Source organism: Sorghum bicolor, chromosome 1, assembly GCF_000003195.3.
Source record: "Sorghum bicolor cultivar BTx623 chromosome 1, Sorghum_bicolor_NCBIv3, whole genome shotgun sequence".
Taxonomy (NCBI): domain Eukaryota; kingdom Viridiplantae; phylum Streptophyta; class Magnoliopsida; order Poales; family Poaceae; genus Sorghum; species Sorghum bicolor.
In genome coordinates, this window is record NC_012870.2 from 52,001,301 (window position 1) to 52,024,990 (window position 23,690).

Consider the following 23,690-nt stretch of genomic DNA (forward strand, 5'->3'; position numbering starts at 1 on the left):
CAAAAATAAAATATTTTTTGTTAACTATAACAATGTTCTACGTATATAAAATGTTCCATCTTCATAAAACAAATGTTTCGTCTTCATAAAACAAATATTATAAACCAAAGAAAATAATTTTAAAATTTTAAGATAAAAATCTAGATTCATATGAATGACATTATAATATTTATGAAAAATAAAGAGAACAATGATTTATAAAATCTATAAAATATATAGAAATAGATAAATATAAAAAATAGAAAAAATAAGACATAGAAGAAACACAAAAATAATAGAAATAAAATATCCGGAAAATAAAGAGAACATCATGTCAATGTTACTTGAACATTATAAAATATATCATAAAACATCTCAAGGATATTTATGAGTATTTAAAGATAATCATCAAATATAATATTGATACTATTTGAACATCTCAAAATACAATAGAGAACATCATATATAGACTCCCAGCACATCACATACATAATCAAGAACACAAGGACCAAGAAAGCAAAAACATAAAACTAAAAGAAAATGAATTATAGTAAACTAAAGAAGGAAACAAATGAATAAATTAAATATATTGTGTATACTACATTAACATCTAAAACAATGGAAAACATCACATGTATAATACATGAACATCACTAAATATGTTATAGAACATCGTATGTATACTACGTGAACACCACGTAGATATTGCATGAACGTCACAAAAATGTATCACGGAACATCACATGTGTACCACATGACATAAAAAACATAGAACATCATATGTATACTAAGTGAACATTACATGTATACTGTACAAACATCACAAAATACATCATAGAACGTCACATGTATACCACGTGAACATCACAAAAACATCACAGAACATCACATGTATACTACGTGAACATCACAAAAAATAGAACATCATGTGTATATTACATGAACATCACAAAAAATATTATAGAACATGACATTATATACCACGTGAACATCAAAAATATATCATAGAACATTACATTTATACTATATAAAGATAGCATCACATAAAATATAGAAAATAAAGAAATAAACATGAAAAATCATTAACTAAGCTAAAATGGAAAAATAAAAAAATCTACAGAAAATATAAAGACCAAAAAAACCAAAAAGAATTAACACAAAAAATTGAAATAAAATAATTAACATAAGATAAAGAAAATTGAAGCATGAAAATAAAAAGAATAAGAAAAAATAAAGAAAAGCAAAGAAAATAAAAAGAAAAAAATAAACATGAATCAAAGAAAATTAAAAAAGAGACAAGAAATAAACAATAAAAAAATAGAGAGAAAAACCACTTGTAAAAATGAAAAATGAGAAAATAAAAAAACGAAAACAAAAAAGAAAAAGAAAAAGAAAAAAATATAACAAGAAAGGACGAAAAAACACGTAAATAGTTACCTACTGCCGTCCGCACGTGGATGTTTCATCCGACCTGCGCGCTCTGTCGAGCTAGTAGCTTCGTGGGCCGTTCCATCTTTAGCCCGTTTAGAACAGACACGGAACCAGCAGTAAATTAGCGCGGGAAATTATCACACGGGAACTATCGGCACGCTGCTTCTGTCCGAACGTTCGGAGCGGAAGCTTTCCCTTCCAAAGTTCGCCATAGCTTTATCAATGAAAGCCGAAAACGGATCTTTTAAAAAAAACACACAAAATTTACCATAGGTCATTTTCTATGCCACTACTTGCGGTTAGCATAGTACGAAAACAGGATACAACATAGGGACGGGCGAACACGTACCATGATGAATGGCAGAACAGCCGATGGTCAGATGCGCCCGGCAGCAAATGGCGAGCAAGAGCTTACAGAGAAGGAAACTTGCCCCCAACACCTATTAGTAGGCATGAAAACGGTACGGATATTTTCTGACCGTATTTGGGACCGAATTCGTTTAGAGAGGTTCAGATCTATCCGTATCCGAGTCCGAATATTCAACATCTGATACCGTATCCGTATCCGAATACTTAAATCGTATATTTATGATGTTGATATCCAATCGTGTGTTATCCAACATGATTGACATTATCCGTATTCGAATCCGAATCGCACCAGAAATATAAAAACAAATACGATATCAGTGATATCCGTCCGTATCCGATCCGTTTTCATCCCTACCTATTAGCCAATAGCCACCACATAACACTCGTGGCACTATGGTAAAATTGGTTTTTATTTGAGGGGATAACATCAATATCATATACCTGGAGCTGTAGAATACCAAATCAAGGTCGCGTGGTATGGGTTGGCTTGTGCTCACCAAGTATTGAGACAAAAAAGTTATACAATTAATGTCATGTTTCTATTTTTTTCCTTGCATATATAGAAGCAATAATCTGAATTCAGTTCCAGTAGGCTTCTTCATGCTCATAAGAACGCCAGATCTTGGATAAGTGTCTCATTCTCTATGACAGAATATTTCTGTTAACGAAGCATTCATTGGATCATGACGATTCTTTGATTTTATCTTCACTCTGAGATTGCAATAATTCATCCTTGGGTTTTTCTTCATTGTTGGGCACCTATTTTTTTCTCTTTCCCCAGAGGAAAAGGTAGAGCCGGGCGAGAATCATTAACATGCCAAGAATACTACACATGTATGAAATCAAATTTGCATTAGGTGTATAGATCATAACAGCAATCGTCCTCTTTATTTTTTCAGATCCCAAATTTAAAAAGCATTATTGTTTTCCGTTCTCAAAGCCACTGTAATCAAGATGTACTTGCATTAGTTTTTCATATTTCTCGTATGCTTTTCATGATCATGTTTGATAAAAAGAAGAAACATTAACTTCTTACCCAGAGTTTGATAATTATATTACTTTTTGACTTATGCTTGTAAATTTTAAGAATTACTCCCCCCATCGCTTAAAAGAGCCGCTATAGGATTGGTGTTTTTTTTGTTGTTAAGTTTAACTAGGTTTGCAACAAATATTAGAATATTGATGTCTTCATTCAAATTTTATTAAAAAATACACTCAATGGTATATCTAATGATATTAATCATAAATATTAATATTTTCTTATATATATTTGGTCGAAGTCAAAAGTGTTTTAGTTCTGAGGAAATAAGAACGATACTTTTATGAGACCAATGGAGTAGGAAAAAAGTTATAGTGATACCTTCCAACAGACAAATCGTGGCCCAGAAGCACTGAGTCAAGTACAGTGGTGAACAAGACGGATACTGCACAAAACATCGATGGGTAGGTTGGGCCTCGTTGCGTGACGACCCACGAAATCATCACAAATTTGGCAGCAGTGTTGAGTATTGCCAGTACAAAAGAACAAGAGTAGATGTAAGCACTAGCAATGAAGCACTTGGCTAAATACTTCTTTATCCTCAAATATAAGTTGTATAAAAGATTAATAATAGTTATGACATTAAGTTAGTATCGATCAGTAAATACATTATTATGAAATAAATTTTTGTAGTTTATGTATTTGATATATGATAGATGTTAAATATTTCTCTATAATTTTGTGTGAAACCTGTGATATTTACATAAATATTTTTTTAAGCTTTGGTCAATTCATTACTCATCAGATGACAAATCGTAAGAAACAATTACAGATACATCATCAAGGATGGAACTAGTAATTAGTGCAGGCACAACCTAAACACAACAAAACATGAACAGCCCTATTGCCAACTCTACCCAAAAATTTACAAGTAAAATTACTAAAATTCGACGTAGACAAAGACTTAAGCTTGTGGATCAAACCCCCTTCCGGTTGCACATCAAAGAACCGGGACTGCAGAGCTTGCTGAACATTTGAGCGCATCCGTTTCAAGAATGAGGTGACCGATTCCCAAATTGCTCGCTATCACCTTGCAGGCAGGCAATTAATTCCGCATGGAAAGCACTTAGCACACTGTTAACTCTCCCTCGGCCCGTCATCACTACCTCACCAACATGATCACGGATCAGAAATCCCCAACTACCAGTCATAGTCTCCTGAGTGAAAGAAGCATCATCTCACTCTTGGCCCTGATCTCAGTAGCCTAGGTGCTGCTCTTGGCCCTTCCTCTCCTTCTCTCTGGTAAACGGGCCTCGCGTGTGGAGTCGCTGACGGGTGGGACCCACTAGTCAGCGACACCACCTCCTTTCCCTTTTCTTCTTCCGTGAACCGTGGCCGATTGGGACTCCATCTGGGATGGAGATCCTCTTCCCCCTCTGTTTTTCTCGGGATATGCTGGTTGAGAGGTGCCCATAAGAACCCCTGGCACCCCTCGGTGCTTTCTCCTTTCTTCTTGATCTCCGTGAGAAGCCCTAGCCACAGCTAGGGATGAAAACGGATCGGATACGGACGGATATCACCAATATCATATTTGTTTTCATATTTGTGGTCGGATTGAGATTTGAATATGGATAATATGAATCATGTCGCATAAGATATGATTGGATGTCGACATCATAAATATACGATTTAAATATTCGGATACCGATACGGTATCGGATGTTGAATATTCGAACTCAGATACAGACAGATCTAAACCTCTCTAAACGAATTCGGTCTTGAATATGGTCGGAAAATATCTCTAGCGTTTTCATCCCTAGCCACAGCGCCACCAGGTTCAATCTCGCCAAGCCGCCCGCCATCGTTGCCCTTGCCCCTGGTGCTCGAAGACCCTCCGCAAACTACTCACCGAGCTTCAGGTTGAGGTTTCGAACCTCCCTGTGCTTTCCTTCATTTGTTTTTCTCTCTATGTGATGCTTAATTGCTCGTCGAATCTTGTAGGAGCGCCTTCGTCCGCCATCTCTCGTCGCCGGTCCTCTCCAAGCTCTCTTCGCTTTCGTTTTTGCCCTAGGTGAGATTCCCTTGAGCTCCTCTTGCTCCCCATACTCTCGGTTTTGTGTTTGGTGCACCATAGTGCTCAATCCATGAACTCCGGCGAGGTTCCGGCCTATTCCGGCCATGGCGCCACCGTCAGGCTCCTGTGCATCGCCGGCCCTCCTCTCCCATCTCTTCTATTTAATCCGCGCCACTCAACTCTAATCCAACGGTTGTAGTTGAATCATACCCCTTCGATTGAATTTTGCTAAAGAGCTCCTCGAAGATCCAAAGCTCAACCTGCGGTCCAAAGCGCCCCTGTTGAATACGCCAACCACATTTGGAAAATATGATTTCAAAATACGTTTTCATAATTTACAGTTTTGCCACTGAGATGGTTTTGGCCATAAAATATTCATTTTAACTCCGATTTGATCCATTCAAATTGCGTTAGATTCGTAATCATGAGCTCTACATGTTAGTTGTATTGTTTTGCCAGTTTGAAACTTTTTAATTTTGTGACCTTATTTAATTAATTACTTTTCTATAGGAAATATTAGAAAATTGATAACTTCTTCGTTTTAGCTCCGATTTTCATGATCTTTACGTCCGTGTGATCGTAGCGCTGCGTAGAATCATTTTATAAACTTTTCTTACTGTTTTTATACTGTTGGTGTACTGTTCTAATTATAGCCTTGTTTGCTTCGTGTATGTTTGGTTCTGATTGTTTGTGTGTTGATGATTGGTGATCGAATAGATAGTGAACAGTACTTCGGTGATCAAGATAAAAATATTTAAGCAACAAATAATAAAAATGACATTTTAGCCACTTGATTTATCTGTAAGTGATAACCGGGATAATAGTGCAACCATGAGGGCTATAATGGCTCTGGCTTTAGTCAAGTATGAGTAACTTTTCTAGCTCGTTAGCGGTTACCCGTGTCGCGCAATTGGGGGATAGCAGACTGTGGATCCCTATGTGGTAGATCACACGGACTGACTAATGAAACCAAGCGGCCCTAACTTGTTAGACGAACCTTTGAAAGACATCATAGTGATCCCTGTCGACCTCCCTAGGAAGGGGGTTAAGAGACTAGCTACCTTGGGTGATAGGGTAAATCATGACTCATGGGTAAAAATGTGCGACCTCTGCAGAGTGTTTAAAACTAGTATACTAGCCGTGTTCACGGTCACGAGCAGCTTTGGGGATTCGTGCATTAAGGGTGTGATGATTCTAGTTGTGTTAAAATTTCTATTAATTATTTATTGTTCCATGCTCTACATTATTTATGTCATATTGATCATGAGATATGGGATCTATACAATCTAGTTGCTATACTTGTGGAGTTCGACATGAACTCACTCTTGCTATTTCTCCCATACTTCAGGAGGAGTGTTAGGCTTGTGATCAACCGGTCAGTTGGATCCTGTAGAGCAAAGTTAATATCCAAAGTTTAGAGTTGTCTATCCGTTGTTTGCTATCAAAGGTTATCTCTTTTATACTAAGCACATTATATATTTATACATTGTCTTTTGATATTACCCCTTATTTGTAGCTATACGTGGGATTTGACTTCTAAAACTCACATATAGTGCATATCTGATTTTATCCTTAAAATCGGATATTACAAAGTGGTATCAGAGCAATACTGACTGTAGGACGCAAGCCCAGTTAAAACCGGACGTTTTAGCATGCTTCTATCTCTGCTTACTTCTTGCACACCTCTATGGCACATCTACAAACTTGGGTATATCTCTAGGTGGACTATTAATGGTATTTTTTCTATAGCTACCATTTATGATTTGATTTGTTTGGTTTGGCATGTTGAATGGCCGGCTAATGTTCAAATAGGATTACTTGTGCAACAAACTCATAAACACAACAACAACTTGTTATATATTTTGCAAAGAGATGTAGTGGAATACATCTCTTAAGTTAAGGTTATGAGCCGTATCTTTCTGTTATACATGTGTTGCAATCTTGCTTTTATATTTCCTCTTCTGTTTTCATCTTTCTCCATTTACCTCTTTTCCATGGAAAAATCAGTTGCTTTCTATTTTTCAATCAACTACCTCTTTTCTATGGAAAAATTAACACCAATTGCAAAACCAGACTTAAGCTGTCCATGTCATGAATAGGACAGAACAAAAATAAAAAAAACAAGAGGTACTGCACAGGGAAGTGTGGACAGGTGGAGGTAAAGAACTGAAGACCCATTTTGCATAGGGGCAAATGAGAAAAAAAAGGAAAAATAAACAACGGATGGAAAAAGTCTTAATTAATGACTTGTAATGTTGAGGATTGCTAGATTTACCGAGTAAACGATTGTAAGCAAGCTCATGTTCCATTTCAGCTGCCAAGTCGCCTTTTCTCTGTTCATTGCGACCCCCACAACAGCCATTTGGATGCAACCCACGAAGCATGTGGCAACCGTGGACCAGTACTTGTACGGGAACACTTTCAGCATCTGGGCCTGCAGCAATTACAGGACTACATGACGTAAGTTTTCCTAAGGCCTTGTTTAGTTCCGAAAACTGAAAAGTTTTCGGAACTGTAGCACTTTCGTTTGTTTGTGCTAAATATTATCCAATTATAGACTAACTAGGCCTAAAAGATTTGTCTCGTGATTTACAGTCAAACTGTGTGATTAGTTTTTATTTTCGTCTATATTTAATGCTTCATGCATGAGCCGCAAGATTCGATGTGATAGGGAATCTTGAAAACTTTTTGGATTTCGGGGTGAACTAAATAAGACCTAAAATGTTTCTCCTGTTCAATAAATGATGATCAGCGGAGAGTTCACATCAAAGCATCGCTTTAATTCTTCACAATTTAATATCCATGTACCATTCTGTCTGACAGCAGGAACATGAAAAGAGCAGACAGAAAGAGACCGCATGCGTGGGCTACACACACCCCTATGGATTTCTGCGCAATAAATCTATGGGTGTTTGCATTATATACATGGTACCTGCACTGTGTACCAGACGGCCAGGCTCAAGCAGCTGACGATGAGCAAGACGGTTCCACGCATATGGTGTTGCCCAAACGCTGATCCAGATTGCTTGGGATGGTAGCTATAACATCCCGAAATTTCTATTTCGGGTTGTTATTAGAAAATACTAAATAAAATGAATGGTTTCAATATATGGATAAAATTTGTCAACAATAGTATAGATTTCTATATATTTTTATCAAAGAAAAATGGTGTTTTTCAAATGCTTTGGAATTAATTAGACGAGCTTTAGTTGATGTGATGCTTGTTTGTTACTTGAGTTATGTGTTTTTGAGTGTGCTAGATTTTAAAAACACGTCTAGACACCATCTGTTCCTTTGCGAGAATTTTTCAGACTTTTCCGGATCTTTTTCTTATTTTTCCTTGAGCAAAAATCTAATTATCGGACGCTCTAAAATATTTTTTTATGAACTCGAAAAACTATCTCCGTTCATAATCTCCTAATCTATCTCTACTAGATTTTATTGAATTTTCGGAATTTTGAAAATATTTTTTTTACAGATTCAAAATGATTTCAGCTTTTTCTAGAATTATTTTGGAACTAAAAATAATTTATTTAAAATCCCGAAATTAATAATTTTCGAAGCTTCTCCAAACCCTAGACCTATATATATGCCGGCGTAGCCCTCGACGCGCTGATTCCAGAAGTACGATCGCTTTTTCGAGCCGCCTCTCGTAGCCCCGCAGATCGGACGCTGAAGTTTCGGATCTCACTTCCGGCGAACTTCTCCGATGAAAGTTCGGCGAGCTTTTCCGGCCGTCTCAGTCGTCCCCTGCGAAAACCGTCACCATACCGAGGTTCGTATCGATCTCCTCTACACCGGCACGCTATTTGTTTGACTAATCCATTCTCGTTCATCGTATCCTAATATTTGTTTGTCTAACTCCGGCGAACCTCCATGGACGTCATCTTATCCTTCGTTCCAGCCACTGCGATCATGTACGACGACATCGCCGACCCTGCGCCCCACGCCACAGCCCCGCAGCACCCCGGCTCGCGCCCTTTGGCATGCCGCTGCGAGCAGGCAGCAGTAGCCGCCTCCCTGCTCCGTGCAGTGCGTGCGGGCAGGCCACCCTGCACGGCCCGAGCAGGCTGGCCTAGCACCGCCGTAGCCGGGAGCCGCCGTGCTGGCCGGCTGGCCCCACGGCTGAGGCTGAGCCCCTCCCTCCCCTCGCTCGAGCTTGAGCAGCAGGAAGCCCCAACCATGGTTGCGTACGTGAGGATGGTGGATAGAGGTTGAAGACAAAGTAATTACAGAATCGCCATTCATTCTTTTAATCTGCACTGATTAATCGTTTTAGCTCCGTTTCAAGTCATTTAAGTTGCGTTAGATTTATATCATCGTGTTCTATGCAGTAGCGCAAACAATTATTATGTGACTCGTCTATGAATTCATAAATTTAAATATATTTTTGTTTAATATTTATTTAAGAACTTTCTAATTAAAAGCCACTTAGGGTTGTAATTCGGTTCTCGTTGCATAGCGACCGTGTCTGCGCGAACTATGTGTTTCCAACAATGTTTACCATGCCACATGTTTATCAAATTAATCTTATTAATTTGATTAATAATTACACAAATTTTTTTCTAAATAAAAATAATATAGGACAATATCAATTTTCTTTTAATAATTGCTTGTCAACATAAATATGTATTATTAATTATAATTTGCTAGTTTAAGCATGATTTATATGAAGTCGGTCTAGATGCAATTTAATTAATACTTATGCAATGTCTTTCTTTTTCATTAAAAAGCAACTTAGGTCTATAATCTTGGCCATTTGTAAATAATTGTTAGCTTGATTAATATTAACTTAAATATTTCTTAATTATAATTGGTTTAGTTAAATATGAAGCATGTGATTAATTTATTTAATATCTATCTAATGGCTTTTGGATTAAAAGCGAGTTAGTTATATAGTTTAGTCTTTAAATAAAGAATGTTAATATAATTAATATCAACCTAAATGAATTTTCAATTATGACTTGCTCAGATTAACTTTAAAAATAAATAGTGATTCTAATTAAGTTGCTCTCACTCGTTTTATATTCTCTAAGATATAAATGCTAAAATAGTTTAAATAATTTCTATAATTATTTATAAATAGAGTATTACTAGAACTATACTTCGTCTTTTATAATTATAATTTGTTTAATTCCACTTTTTGAGTTATTTCTCTAAAAAGTCTATCACCTCTTTTCATCAAATAAAATAGATCAAGCGGATAGTTGATCTTCTTCGTTGCACTTCGAACCTCGAAAGTCGTGTCCATTTAACTATAGCTCCGTTCTCAATCGTTCTGAGCAGATATACACTGGGAATCAAGGCAAGTGCAGACACCCTTTGATCATATTGTACCTATGAACTTTAAATACATTTACTTTCCACTGCATGTGTCTTAATACTGCAAACCCTAAGGACATGACTAGCCCTCTACTATATTCCTTATACTCCTAGGTTTATACATGGATAGAATAGTGAACAGTAGTTATGCTTAGCTGCTCCACTCATCTAATCTATATAATAATAAAAGTAATAATCTTGATCAATGAATTCTTCAATGATGAATAATGTTTAAATGATGAACAATGGTTACTTCGGTGATGGAGATGTTGCGGTGCTTGCGAGCATCGTGGTTTGGTTGAGAAAAGGGGGAGCGGGTACTGTTGGTGGTCCGGTTTGGCGGGCGTATCCGCCTCTGCTCTCCGTAAGGACTTAGTCAGGGAGCGGCCCCCTGGGACTTACAGTGCAGCTCCAAGCTATGTGGCTCTGGCTTGACTAATTAGCAGGACCTCCGCTGGTAGGGTGTTACTTTCCGGGTAGGCGTGAGGAAGTAGCTTGGGTAATGAATATTAAGTTAGCGGCTGCTCGGTACGCCATGGCTATGGGTATCGACTGTCGAGCGCCCCGGCGAAAACTTGCGAGTGGCATCCTATTAGTTGGACCCTGTGAAAGGTCTCGTAGTGAAACCCTACATGCTCACCTCGGTAGTGTTTTGGGGAGTCGCGACCCCGGGCGAATGGGAATTACGACTTGGAGTGAAAGTGCACACCTCTGCAGAGTGTAAAACTGATATATCAGCCGTGCTCACGGTCACGAGCGGCCCAGACCCTCACTTGATGAGCAAATTGGATTCACTGGTTACTTGGAGATGGAACTTGGCGAGGTTGCTACCTCGTGTTTTGGCGGAATGGCTATTCCGTGTTGGCAGGATTGCTATCCTGTGTTAATAATTGGGGTTAATCCCTGGACTACTATAATTATTAGGATAGTTATTTAAAAGATGCTAATTACTACTTACACTAATTAAGGGTTGGGTTTATGCTACTCATAATTAGTAGTAGGTTGTTCTAATAATATTCATAATTAAAAATGATCAACTAAAATGCTACCGCAGTCAAACCAAGTCAGCTTTACCTTGTTTTAAGCCTTGCATGTCACTACTTTCCGTCTGTGCTTGCTGAGTTCGACATGAACTCACCCTTGTTATTTCCCCCACACCCCCAGTGTGTAGTAAAGTGCTGCTCAGAAGAAGGATTAAGATATCGTGAAGTTTTCTCGAGGCTTATCAGAAGTGCTTGGCGTACGAAGCCCCCAGTCAACCGTCCCTGAGAAGAATGGAGCCTAAGAAGTTTAGCTACTCTTTCCGCGTACTCTGATGTTTGTAAGTGCTAATATAAATATGATTTCCGCTATATATAACATTGTTTTCTGATATTTCTATTCTTTGTTGTATGTGTGGACTTCCTGGGCACACTGTTGATGCAAAACTAATCTGCAAACACAAAGGGCTAATACCCGATCCAAACGTTAAGGCGTGCCAGCCGATTTGACCTTACTATCGGCAAAGGTGATAACTCGAATACTTTAGTCCTGACAACAGCGATGCGCCCGGATGTCACGGCTAAGAGGTACTCACGCGGAACTTGAGGATACGCCGAGCTTGAGTCGACGAATTCCTAAGAACTCGTAACAAAAAGAAAACGTATGACGAAGTCGTCGAAAAGTAAATGCTGGAATATGAGTAAAAACGTGTGTTTGATTGATTGATTGATTATTACAAGGTCCTAGGGCTTATATTTATACCCTGCTCAAAGAGCTAAGACCAGACACGATTAGAATTCGAATTCCAATTTACACGGAACCCGTATACAAAACGATGCGAATAACTAAGAAAATAATAAAACCACCCTTCGTAACAAACCAAAACTCCTCCACATGACAACTAGCAGCTTCCGGACTCCTCCTTCGCGTCATCGGCAATCCCCTTGCCACAGTCATCGGCAGACCTTCTTACTTGGTCATCGGCACCGTATTACTGCTTGAGGACTTAGTCACATTCAACCTTTCCCTCATCGGCAACCATCCTTATCAGCAACCCGCATCGTACTGCCACCTTATCCTGCTATCCTGGACACGTGTCCAAAAATGGTGTCAACACATGCCCCCCAGTTTCGGAGTATAAAACTATTAATGCTCCGAAATTCTCTGCAGTAATGATGTCTTCTCCGCAATTAATGCTCCTAATCTGGTAACCGACAACCTCAATCTGGACAACTCTGATCCTAATCCTCCGCAGATCCCTCGAAATCCCCAACTTCCTAAACGGGCATCTCTCTTAGTCGTACATCGGCAACAATACCGTTACAAAGTTCTGCCGATGCTCTGCCCAGAAGATTCGCAAAAACGGTTACCTCCCCTCTATCCGCCCATCGGCAGGATGACCGTTATAGAATATCACCGATGGACCGACCAGGAGATCGCGCACAGCAGAATATCTTTAGATAATGACCGCTTCCTGTCAAATCACCTGCACAATCCCTGGATTATCGTGCGAACAGTTACCATATCCACTTGAGTACCCTCGGGCTTCTCGGATGCGGCAAAGAAATAAGTCAGATTTGCCCTTGTCCATCTTGTCCTATAAATAGTTCCTTCTTGGGTACTCCTCCCCCATTGCATCATTCTGCCATCCAACTTCACTTTTCCAGCGGCGGCGCCATTCTCAATCCCCAAGATCTCCGACAAGCATTCTTCTTCATCAACTCCGCGCCCTCTAGCGTCCTCTTCACGACAAGATGGCCGTTGGCTTCGTCGTCCCTGAGGTCAGACTTCCATCCCATCTGCTGTACTTTTTCCTTGCATTCCCGTTCATCTGCGATTCATTCTTACCGAATATTTTCCTTTTCCCTTTTCTTTGTATTTTTATTCCTCAAAACACTAGGAGTTATCCAACAAAATTGTCATCCCTACCGATCAACCACATCTTCAATGCCTCGGCCCTCTAGGGGATCCAGATCCAACCGACCTTATCAATGCAGAAACCAACAGGATTCCCTTTAGAGTTGAAAACTTTGCTTTAGATCTATGGAAAGACACCTTTCGCTCTTGGCCCAGCCCTACCGTAGGGTGGAAAGACTGGTTCTTGAGGGTCAGCAACTCTTATGAAGTTCAATGGGGTGAGAGGAAATTAGCTCAATGCATTAGGCTGTCCATTGCCGATATGCACAGGAACGAGTCATTGCTGATAGCTGCATCTTACTTTTGGTCAGACACTCTCAACGCTTTTGTTTTTGGCCATGGCCCTGCTTCTCCTACCCTTGCCGATGTAGCCATGCTTACTGGGTTAGATATATCTTCTGCCGATAGCACCCATTTTTTTGATACCGCCCCCAGTGCTAAAGTGGAGACTCGCGCTATCGGCGGTTGGTCAGGGTACATCCAGAAGTACCGCGGGAGAGGGCCTGTCACCATAAAGGAGCAAACCACCTTTCTGAACATGTGGCTAGACAAGTTTGTATTCTGTGGTCGATCGGCAGGACCGACTTCTGTCTATCTATCGGCAGCAGAAAGACTGGCTAGCGGCGGCCAATTTCCTCTCGGCCGTTATTTGCTCGGTGCCGTTTATCACCTTCTTCATCAGGTAGTCCAGAAACTCCTGCTTGGCCAACCTATCGGCAACTTGGGAGGTCCTTGGTGGTTTATTAATATGTGGCTCAATCTGCACCTGCACAAGCGCCTTGATCTCAACTTGTTCTCACAGCACTTCCCAAGAGATATAGCCGAGAATCATGTGTTGGGTGAAGAGGAATCGGCAACACGTGCCCCCCTGAACTTTGGCGAAGCTGTTATAGTCTTACCCGATTCAGGGAACACTCCGGATCAGATCGGCCGATTCTTCGAGACGCTGTATGAAGGTCTGGCCAGAGATGAACGACCATGGTTGGCTTATGACGACCCAGACAGCATGCTCCCTCTGACCTTCAATCCATTTGATGAAGCTCTTGACAGGGACAATGAGGTGATGATGGCAATCGTGAGCCCCAGAGCCATACCAGTGAATTTCTTCGGCAGCACGAAAACCTCTCCCCAAACCTATGAATTTTATAATCCATCGGCATTAGCTCGCCAGCTAGCTTTCGGCCAATTGCCGATTGCACTTCCTTATGCCGATGTAATAAAGCCCAGAGAGCCCATCGCCAACCTCCTCGAGTGGACTCGAGTAGCCCAGCTACCACCAAATGCCGATACGGATGTAGATCTGTCAGAATGGGTTCCAGCCGCCTTCATCACTCAGGCATACAAGCTATGGTGGGCAGAATGGAAGGAGAATCTGTTCTGCAGATCAGCCCTCTCATACCGCGGCATGATCGACCCCGAATATGAAGTCCCTGACGACACTGTAAGTATTTTAAACCGATGTCTCATTTTCCAATATCACTCCCATCGGTAACTTACCCCTGTATTCCTTTTGCAGATTGACAACACCCCCCCATCAGTTAGTAGGAGTGGCAAGCCGATCGACTTATTCCCATCAGGCCCTATCTCCTCAATCGGCCATAATGCTCCCACTCTGGCTTCCATCGTGCACCGGGGTGCGCGCCTCAAGAAAGTTACCACCAGGAAAACTCAGACATCACCACCGGTAACTGCTTCCACTCTGGCACAAGCTTTCAAGGCAATCTGTTAAAACTCTTTTTTCATTTACGCTGACTTATCTTTGTATCGGCTATCTGTACTCATAACCTCCTTTTTGTTGTTGCAGCAAACTGGTGCATCGGCAAAAGTCAAACGCCAAGGCGCCGATGCCCCCCAGTCTAGCCAGCCAAAGAGGAAGGGCATCCACGGTGCTAAGGCTGGAACAAAGCGCCAGAAAGTGGCAACTCCTCCTCCTCCTCCGGTGTTTCCAATCCCGGTGGAATCTTCCCCTTCTTCCCCAGACGTCCAGGCACAGCAAGTACTATCTTCACAACCAACACAGGAAGCACCACAGATGGAAGAACCCCAGCAGGAAGAACCTCAAATGGCAGGTATATCAGCTGATGTAGGTGAACAAACAACTGGCCCGGCAGGTACAGTTACATCATCGGCGGTTTCCTCGATTCAGGCAACTGTTGTTTCTCCTCCGGGTAACAGATCTCAACAATACTCCTACCGATAAACTTATCCTCATTTATTCTTATAATCTTTCCTGTCTTCTTTCAGGCGATATCGCTCTATCGGCAACATTTGCCGATCAACCTGCAGCTCCATCGGCCCCTCTGAGTCAAAGGCAAGAAATCGCCTTGAAGCAAGTAAGTCATCCACTTTTCCATCAGTATCGTCTGCCGAAGTTTTGACCATAAAATTGACCTACTTCATTTTTATTTTCAGGAACAAGATTCTCCCAACAGCTTGTTCTCCTTTGCTGTTGATATCTTCGAAGAAGAAGGCGAGGAAGCAAGCTCCTCTCGGGCAGTTGGAATTGTATCGGCAAAAGCTAGAGCTAAGCTGGAGGAGCTATCGGCCATACTCCATCAAGACACAACTCAACTGGTCAACGATTCTGACCCAGCCAAGGCCCTGTTCAAGACCCTTAGAGGCCAAATTCCTGCCGATGCTGAAGAAACACTCTTCCATGCTGCACATCTAGAAAGCCGCCAGTTACAGTACCAGAGAGCTACTCGACGCCTTACCGATAGAGCTGCTCAAATCCAGCTTTCTGAGGAGATGATGAAAGAAAAACTCTTAGCCGATGAGAAACATAAGAACATCGGCACCTTAAAGTCCTCAGGTGATGCACTGAAGCAAAAAGTGTCTGATCTATCGGCGAAAAGAGAAGCTCTACTGGCTGAACTCAAGCAAGTAGAAGACGCTCTGTCCCAAGCCCAGCAAGAAGAGAGTCAACTGCCGGAGACCATCAAGCATCTTGAACAAGAACGAAACGTCCATGGTCGCAAAGCGCTGCAACTGAAGAGGAAGCTGAAGCCGATCGAAGGTTCTGCCGATGATGATATCAAAGAGATAGAGACAGCCAACCAGATTCGGCTGCGCGCCATATCAGCAATCCAAGCACTGTTGAGCATCTGAAGCTTTCATCGGCGACACACCTTTGTTTTTCTGCCTTCAGCTTTTAGTCTAGCCGATAAGACTGTTATCGGCATCTTTTGAAACATTAAGTCTGCCCTCGAACATTTAAATCCAGCCGATAGGAGTGTTATCGGCACTTAAACTTTTATGCGTCGATCCATATGCTGGGGTAGTACTTCTTCAAATATTTGCCATTTAATGCTCTGGGAAATTCAACTCCTTCGAGAGTTTCTAGAATATAGGCATTACCAGGAGCTGAGTGTCTTATCCGATAAGGACCTTCCCAATTAGGAGACCACTTCCCAAACTTCGAACTTTTAGTCCCGACTGGCAAAATCAACTTCCATACCAAATCCCCATCGGCAAACTCCTTAGTCTTTACTTTTTTATCATACCATCTAGCAACTCTCTTCTTATTTTCTTCTATACTCATTAAGGCCTTTAACCGATGTCCTGCTAAATCATCTAACTCATCGGTCATCAAAGTGGCATAATCATCGGCAGTCAATTGATCTTGAAAAGATAATCGCCTAGATCCAGCCTTAATCTCCCAAGGCAATACTGCATCATGTCCATACACCAATTGATAAGGTGACACCTTGGTTGATCCATGGCAAGCCATCCGATAGGACCACAGTGCTTCATTTAACACTGTATGCCACCGCCTAGGGTTTTCTTCAATCTTCCGTTTAATAAGCTTGATAATTCCTTTGTTAGACGCTTCGGCCTGCCCGTTGGCTTGAGCATAGTAAGGAGAGGAATTCAACACTTTAATTCCCATACCGATTGCGAATTCATCGAACTCCCCTGACGTGAACATGGTGCCCTGATCGGTAGTAATCGTTTGGGGAATCCCAAATCGGTAAATAATATGCTCCTTCACAAAATCAATCATATTGGCCGATGTGACTTTCTTCAAGGGAATAGCTTCGACCCACTTAGTGAAATAGTCAGTGGCAACTAGAATGAACTTATGCCCTTTGCTAGATGGTGGATAAATCTGGCCGATCAGATCGATGGCCCACCCCCGGAACGGCCAAGGTTTTATTATAGGATTCATAGCCGATGCGGGTGCTCTCTGGATATTACCGAACTTTTGACAACCTTGACAACCCTTGAAATATTTAAAACAATCTTCAAGTATGGTTGGCCAAAAATATCCATTCCTTCGAATCATCCACTTCATCTTGAAAGCTGACTGATGCGCTCCACATACTCCTTCATGGATTTCCCCCATTAAACTTTTGGCTTCATCATCACCCAAGCATCAGAGAAGAATTCCGTCGATAGTTCGATAATACAATTCATTTTCAAGAAGCACATATTTGGTCGCTTGAAATCGAACCCGTCTTCCAACTTTCTTAGATGGATCTTCTAGATAGTCGACAATCTCTTTCCTCCAGTCACCGGCACTGACTGCCGATGTTGCACTAATCATTGGCTGATATCCTGAGGCATGCTGGGCTAACCGATTAGCGTCCTCATTATGCAATCGGGGAACATGCTCCAATCGGAAGTTTTTGAATTCCTTTAACAGTTGCATACTTTTCTCGAAATAGGTTATGAGAACTTTACTTCGGCATTCATAGCTTCCGGCTAATTGATTTATAACCAACATGGAATCCCTGAATACTTCAACAGCATCAGCACGAACTTTTCTTAACAACTCCAATCCCTTGATCAGAGCTTGATACTCAGCCTGATTATTTGTTGATGTAGCAACAATCGGTAAGGAAAATTCATACTTCCTCCCCTTAGGAGAAACTAACACAATACCGATTCCTGCTCCCCGATCACAGGTAGATCCATCAAAGAAGAGCGTCCAGGGTGCAATTTCCAAGGTTTCCACTAGGCCGCAATGTTGAGTCACAAAATCGGCCATAACCTGCCCTTTGACCGCCTTAGCCGATTCGTAACGCAAATCGAATTCCGACAGCGCTAAAATCCATTTACCGATCCTTCCACTCATAATTGGCATAGATAGCATGTATCGGACTACGTCATCTTTGCAAATAACAGCACATTCGGCCGACAATAGGTAATGTCTTAGCTTGATACATGAAAAATATAAGCATAAGCACAGCTTCTCGATGGCCGAATACCTGGTTTCAGCATCAATCAACCTCCTACTCAAATAATAAATTACTCTCTCTTTCCCTTCAAACTCCTGAACCAAAGCTGAGCCGATAACCGATCCATCGGTAGATAAGTATAATTTGAAGGGTTTCCCTTGTTGAGGTGGAACTAAAACTGGAGGGTTTACTAGATACTTTTTGATTTCATCTAGAGCCAACTGCTGTTCTTCTCCCCAAACAAACTCCTGATCGGCTCTCAATTTTAGAAGAGGACTGAAAGCACGAATTCTCCCAGATAAATTCGATATAAATCTTCTGATAAAATTCACTTTGCCGATCAAAGATTGGAGCTCGGTTTTATTGGTAGGGGCCACTATTTTATTGATGGCATCAATAGATCTCCGACTAATTTCAATACCCCTCTGATGTACCATGAAACCAAGAAACTGCCCTGCCGATACACCAAATGCACACTTGTTGGGATTCATCTTCAATCCATGCTTCCTTGTGCACTCCAACACTCTTCGTAAATCGGCAAGATGCTTTGAGAAATCTCCAGACTTGACCACCACATCATCAATATAAATTTCTACGATCTTGCCGATGAACTCATGAAATATAAAATTCATAGCCCTTTGATAAGTAGCACCGGCATTCCTTAACCCAAAAGTCATGACTATCCATTCAAATAGTCCAACATGACCAGGACACCTGAATGCGGTTTTTGGAATATCCTCTTCCGCCATGAATATTTGATTGTAACCCGCATTACCATCCATGAAGCTGATGACCCGATGGCCAGCCGCAGCATCAACCAGTAGATCGGCGACAGGCATTGGGTATCCATCCATCGGCGTAGCTTTATTGAGATTCCTGAAATCAATGCACACCCGAAGCTTCCCGTTCTTCTTGTAAACCGGGACGACATTGGAAATCCATTCGGCATACCGACACTGCCGAATAAACTTAGCTTCAATAAGTTTAGTGATTTCGGCCTTAATATCAGGTAGAATGTTAGGATTACATCGGCGGGCTGGTTGCTGATGTGGCCGAAATCCAGACTTAATGGGTAACCGATGTTCAACAATTGATCGGTCTAAACCAGGCATCTCTGTATAATCCCAAGCAAAGCAATCTTTATATTCCTTTAACAAACTAGTTAATTGCTGTTTACACTCAGGATCTAGTTTAGCACTAATAAAAGTAGGCCTAGGCTTATCACCACTACCTATATCTACTTCTACCAAATCATCGGCCGATGTGAATCCCTGGCCTAATTTTCCATCATCGGCGAATCTATCCATTAAAAACCGTCGTCAGAACCGACTGCTTGGATCGGTGGAATCTCATAATCGGCAACTTTGAGAAAATCTTTCTCCCAAACTTCTCCTGAAATGCACCTAGTCTTTTCATAAGTATCCGCTTCTGCCGACGCGATAACATAAGAAGAATCCCCTGGGACGATCTCAATCTTGTCACCTACCCACTGAACCAAGCACTGATGCATTGTAGATGGGACACAACAATTGGCATGAATCCAATCTCTCCCCAATAATAAATTGTAGGCACCTTTTCCGCTGATCACAAAAAAGGTTGTCGGCAAGGTTTTGCTGCCGATGGTCAACTCCGCACATATTGCCCCCTTGACCGGAGACACGTTTCCCTCGAAGTCTTTGAGCATCATATCGGTCTTGGTCAAATCTTGATCCCCTTTCCCAAGCTTCCGATATACTGCATACGGCATAATATTAATAGCAGCTCCACCATCAACTAGGATCTTAGTCATTGGCTGCCCATCAACCCTTCCTTTGAGGAACAAAGCTTTAAGATGCTGCCTCTCGTTATCGGCAGGTTTCTCAAAGATAGCCGTCATCGGATCCAGAGCCAACTGAGCTATCTGATCAGAAAGTCCCAACTCATCGTCACTGGCTGGTGCAAGAAACTCCATCGGCAACATGAATACCATGTTGACGCCTGCCGATGGACCTTCCTTCTTAGTGTCTGCCGACTGCCGACTTTCAGAACTCTCTCCTTTATTTAACTCCTCTTGCCTTTCTCGTTGCAACCTCCTTTTCTGTGTCTTGGTTAATCCTTGAGGGCACCATGGAGGAAGTGGCCTTTGCCTTACTGCCGGGCGTCGGTTCTCCCTTGACTCCATACGATGTGTGTTAGCATCTCTGCAAAATATGAACTCATCGGGAACCCGTGCATTAGCCATTTCCTCAAGCTCTTCCTGGTTCCTGGGAAAATACTGGACACGGTCACCGAGCCGATCGCGAACACTAAGCCTGCCCCCCAGCCGATCATGAACTGACGCCCTTCCTCTGATTGGCCCATTAAATCGCCGTTCATCATCATGATAACGCCGATCGTTCCTATCATACCGATCATAACCGTTGCATTCAGGGCAGTCTCTAACAGTAGGAAGCTTGATATTTTCCTCCCAACAATGGATGAAGAACGGGCAATTCCAATGATCCCTGTGCCGATTCCACTCCTGTCGGCGTCTTTCTTCTTCCCGTTGATAATCTTCCTGCTGGCGCCGATATCGATCTTCCCGTTGTTGCCATCTCTCTCGAGGCCTTCTATGAGTTATGACAATACCAGACCGAGGAGGTCTTCCTGAGCTAGCTCCTTCCTGGACCAAGCCCTTACTTCTTGCATCGGCGGTAGTAACTTGATGCTGAGGATCTACCGATGCACTCTTCTCAGCTGTCTCCAACGTTAAGACCTTAGCCTTCCCCTTAGCGTCCAACATGTTTGTCGGGAAAGGATGTTGGTCTATCTTCATCGGCTTCTGGGCTTTAGAACTGTCAAACTTGATTCTCCCCGACTCTATAGCCGATTGCAGCTGTTGTCTGAATACTTTGCACTCGTTGGTGTCATGTGAAGTTGCATTATGCCACTTGCAATATCTCATCCTCTTCAACTCTTCTGCCGACGGGATCACATGGTTAGGTGACAGTTTGATTTGACCTTCCTGAAGTAGAAAGTCAAATATCCTATCGGCCTTGGCGGTGTCAAAGGCAAACTTCTCTGGTTCTTTCTGCCCAAAAGGACAGGACATCGGCTTCTTGTTTTTTACCCACTCTGCCAAACCGATTACTGGTTCCTCGTCGGAATCTGAGCTTGTTGCTTCGTCAACAAATGACACTTTCTTATTCCATGCCCTCTTAGGTTCGAAAGGCTTGATGTCTTGATCAGATATCCTCTGCACCAAATGACTTAAACTCTCGAACTCTTGAGATGCATACTTATCCCTGATATGTGGCAACAAACCCTGGAAAGCCAAATCGGCTAGCTGCCGATCATCTAGAACCAGGCTATAGCATTTATTCTTGACCTCTCGTATCCTCTGCACAAATCCCTCAACCGACTCGTCATTACGTTGCCTCAACTTAACCAAGTCGGTGATCTTCTTCTCATGAACCCCCGAGAAGAAGTATCTGTGGAATTGCTTCTCTAGATCGGCCCAAGTAATTACTGAGTTGGGAGGTAACGATATGAACCAAGTAAAGGCCGATCCAGACAGTGATGACGAAAATAGACGAACCCTTAATTCGTCCCTGTTACCAGCCTCTCCACATTGAATAATGAACCTGTTGACATGCTCCATGGTTGACGTGTCGTCTTGTCCGGAAAACTTTGTAAAATCTGGTACCTTGTACCGATGTGGAAGCGGGATCAAATCATACGCTGGAGGATACGGTGTCCGATAAGAATAAGTGTTGACTTTGGGTTTTATCCCAAATTGTTCCCTCATTACTTCAGCAATCTTATCGGCCCAATAAGCATCGGCATCTTGCCGATGAGGCGGCTGCGGATCCGGCACTTGGTGGCGAACCTCCACGTGTCTGTTTGGGACGTGACCTGTATGGAACATCGTATTGGTCACCTGTCCTCCAATCTGCGGACTACCAAACTGCTGTCCACCGACTGGCTGTCCTCCAAGTTGCTGTCCAAAATTTATTGGCTGGTTGGGAATTCCCTGACCTTGGAACCCGGGATAAACCTGCCCTTGCTGGAACCCCGTAGTCTGATAACCCTGCTGGGGCGACTGTGGAAAGGCTTGCTGTCCAAGCCATCCATTATTAGCGTTCATCGGCATAGGTGCTGCCGATGATTGGTAATTGGGTATCGTCGTTGAATTGACATACCCCGACTGGGCCATAGGCCTCTGTTGCATCAGCATTGACTCTGCCGATGCGTTGGGCATCTGGAACATTGAATCTTGAGGATTTCCAGTGTGAGGCCTTGCAGTAGTAGTTGTGGTATACCGAGGACTCTGGTTCACCGGCACATTGGAAGGTACCGATGTCATAGGAGTTTTGCCCCTCATGTCAGTTATCTGTGATGTTCCTGGCGTCAACTCTGGAGGCATACCATAACCCCACCAGTTGGGAGGAAGAGTTAACCCCGACATTGCCGATGCCAACATATCTGTTGTCAGTTTATGCTGCCCAACTGAAATTTGTGGGTTGGTTGCCATCGGCATAGATAGTGCACCAGTAGTCCCCAATGTACTTGGAGGGACGGCAGACTGTGCACTTGCACTCGTCAAGGCAGCCGATGGAGCCGTAACCTCTGGTGCCGTGGGTTGATGATGGGAAGGGCCCACATAATCCGGCGGGATTTGTCCTTCCTTGAAGGTTCTTGCTACGGCGTTAAAAACCGTATTAGACAGTACACCAGCTTGGTTGATCAGCGCTCGATTGATGGCATTGTCGACCATGTCTTGAAGCTTGCCAGGATTGGCGTCAAAGGTGACCTGCCGTGGTGCCGGCAGTGCATCTTTCTGGACCACTTCGCCGCTCCTGTTCATGCTGAAAGACTTCAGGCATTGCTGCTTGAACTCTTCCATGGCTTGGGCAATAGCTTGCTTCTGCTCATCCTTGAGGTTGGCTTCCGTCACGGGGATGACGTTGTCTTGATCGAGGTCAGAGATCGACATGCTGATCTTGATCTTAAATCGGTCCCACCGGGCGTGCCAAAAGATATGTTGATGCAAAACTAATCTGCAAACACAAAGGGCTAATACCCGATCCAAACGTTAAGGCGTGCCAGCCGATTTGACCTTACTATCGGCAAAGGTGATAACTCGAATACTTTAGTCCTGACAACAGCGATGCGCCCGGATGTCACGGCTAAGAGGTACTCACGCGGAACTTGAGGATACGCCGAGCTTGAGTCGACGAATTCCTAAGAACTCGTAACAAAAAGAAAACGTATGACGAAGTCGTCGAAAAGTAAATGCTGGAATATGAGTAAAAACGTGTGTTTGATTGATTGATTGATTATTACAAGGTCCTAGGGCTTATATTTATACCCTGCTCAAAGAGCTAAGACCAGACACGATTAGAATTCGAATTCCAATTTACACGAAACCCGTATACAAAACGATGCGAATAACTAAGGAAATAATAAAACCACCCTTCGTAACAAACCAAAACTCCTC

General features: G+C 42.3%; 1 pseudogene; it reads right to left on the bottom strand.

The window, feature by feature from the left end:
• Nucleotides 2,461–23,690, bottom strand: part of LOC8083867 — a 31,873-nt pseudogene continuing 10,643 nt past the window's right edge.